Here is a 3,012-nt window from a genome sequence, read left to right on the forward strand (position 1 = left end):
GAAAACATAATAGGCAAGAGCCTTATCTTCCTCTTGCTTAGAATACCAGACAGATAAGTGGTAAAGCTATATTGAGCCAAGTTCATGTGCTAATGAACTCCTACACAGTTTGGATCTATGTTCAATGTCTTTTCCTTTAAGTAACTGAAAGAGATGGAATCTTACATAGCATGAAGAGGATATTTTATGCCTCTAAATGTTTGGTATCTTTCTTTCTCTAACAAGAGCTCTTTCTCTAAAGCTCTAAAGAAGAGAAAATCATTACTTGTACTTGTTTTAGCAGAGCTACTGTCAAATGCTCCACTCTATTGGTAGAAAGGTAATAATAGCCTTATCTCAAAAAAGTGCCTTTTTAATCTTTTAACAAGGTATTATGTTGTAGCTAGATCAGAGAATATCCATCTTTTCACATTTGGGGTCTTTTACCTTAGCACATTTCTGAGTTCCTTTCTTGGAATTTGTTTGCTTGTTTGTTTGTTTTTAATAATCAGGGTTAAGTGGATCATTTAAAAATAAAACTTGCATTGATTTCTCATCATGCATACAACAAAAATATCATGAGAATCTTATCACTGATATTTGAGCATGCACTCCAAAACTGTATCATTCCACCCCTATCGATATTCCCCCTTTACTCCTGGCATAGAGAAATGGACAAGACAGGCTGACTGCAGATAGACTATTTTTCAAGAAAGAAAAAGACAGAGAAGGACATAACTAGTGCATGCACAGGATCACCTTCTAAACAAATGAATCAGAAAAATCTTTTTTACCCCCTCATGGCTCATAGGACACAGAACGGTAGTAGGGAACCAGGATCTCAACAGAATACCTTAGGAGTAAAAAGATGTCATCCTGCATTAATAACACATTTTGCCCACAGGCAACCAGGCTGATCTTACCTCTTACCATTATTCTGCCCCTCCAGCCACTTTGAACCATGCTGGATTCCTGAGTTTTGCCCTAGTACTCTAAACTTGTTCCCATTTCAGGGAAGTCTATTCCCTCTACTTAAAGTGCCTTTTTAAGGATTCCATGCCATTTGTGACTTTGTTTCACAGAATCTCTTTTCAGATGCCAGCCATCTTCTCCTGCCCAGACAACAGTTTCTAAGACAGACCACAACATCACAACCATCCTTTATTTGGTTCTTAGCTCTTATGACGGCCTAGCATTTCGTTCTGTTTTTAGGTTGTATTTTTCATCATTTTCCATTTCCTCAGTAGGAACTTCATTTCTCTGAGAATTCTGTTCAGTGGTCTTACTCCATCCAGTGCCAAGTTTAGTGCCTAATAAATTGCATGTGTTTAATCATTGTTGAATGAAAAAAGGGAATAAGTGGTATTATTATGTCTTAATAGGGTGTCAGGGAGAAAGACATTTCCCTAAATCCTCCTGGTCTTTTCTTGCTGGCCTAAGAACTGACATGAGACAGAGAAAATCAAACAAAAGTTTAGAGACATGTACGTACAGGAGAGACTCAGGAAAACTGAGTAACTCATCAAAATGGCTGAAGCCCTTACCTTAGATATCATCTTCAGCTAAAGACAAAAGAGAATGTTGAGAGTAGTGGCAATTCACATGGAGACGAAATTGCAGATGTTTGATAAACAAGTATTTTCTGGTTTATGCAGAGACAATGGGACACAGAGAGGATTCTGAGTTTCCCCACCACACCTAGCCCATATTCTTTGCAGATACTCTGGTAATAGCTCTGTTCCTGTAATAGACCCTCTATCTAAAATCTTCATGATACTAGGGGGAATGTCAAAGTTTCTTCTTGAGTCTTTTGGGCCTTGAATGTTTTCAGCTGGAAATAATTCACATGCCAAAGAGACATTTTGGAGTGACAAATTTTATTTCCCTACAAGGGGAAATCATAAAATCTTAGGTTTATTGTCTTTTGAAGCACACATAGGTTTAAAATGTTTACAAATTGAAGAATTTTTATAAAGCTAAGCTTAGTATTGAGATTTGGGCTCTTTTGATTATATCAAGAAATTAATTTTAGCCACCTCAAGCCACCTAAAGATATTTTGATTTGCAATTTATTTATAATATACAAAAAACTAAGTTAAATCATATATAATAATTGAAGCAGATTGGAAGGATGTAGGTTTTGAATGTTGGACAGATTTGCAATAGAATATCTGCTCAAAAACATCTTCTGTGACCTTAGACAAATAGGCCAATTCCTTTAAGTCTCAGTTTTCAAAACTGTGAAATCAGGCAGGTAGTATTGACTCATAATGAATTGCTTACATATATTTAATCATTTACAATATGTGAGACATAATGTACTGCATAAAGTAAATTCTTAACAAGCATATGTTACAGGATAACAATATAGATGTAATAATATATAAGCAATCTATAATATAAAGATTATCTGCAATTATGGACAAAAATATCAATCAACAGTGTTGACTGATATCAAAGAAAAGTATTGTCATTCCTGAAGATCTAGACCAGGCATAAAATCAAACACCTATAGGAATTAGTCAGGTAACAGTTGTGAATGAAGCTGGATTTAGGAGGTCTGGGGCAAACTGGAGACTCACACATTATCTAAAGGAGGGATCTGAAGCTCATCTCTGGTTAGTTGTTGGCTAGAGGTAAAGCTGGACCTGTTCTGCAGATTCACTTTGTTGCTTTGTGTTTGCTTCATTTTCAAAAGAAGACAGATATCCAGATATTTTTGTTGTATTTACAGTTTTGAAATATTGATAACCCTGAGTCCCAGTCAACACACATTTCCTGCTGACTTCCTTGGCTGAGGTCTAGAGTAGATCTTACATTTACATGTATGGGTACTGGAGTGGAGTGCATAAACGCCATTAGGTTTTAAACTTACTATAAACTGTTGTGTTTATCACACTGATACTGTGACTGGATCATATGTCTGTTGTTTCCGCTATCGTGTGAGCACCTGCTGGCAAGGACCCTGTCTTGATCTTGTTTGTATTATAGTACTTGCTGTAGTGCTAAGTCCTTAGGAGCCATTCTTCCTAA

Source organism: Camelus ferus, chromosome 14 (genome assembly GCF_009834535.1).
Source record: "Camelus ferus isolate YT-003-E chromosome 14, BCGSAC_Cfer_1.0, whole genome shotgun sequence".
NCBI classification, from domain to species: Eukaryota; Metazoa; Chordata; class Mammalia; order Artiodactyla; family Camelidae; genus Camelus; species Camelus ferus.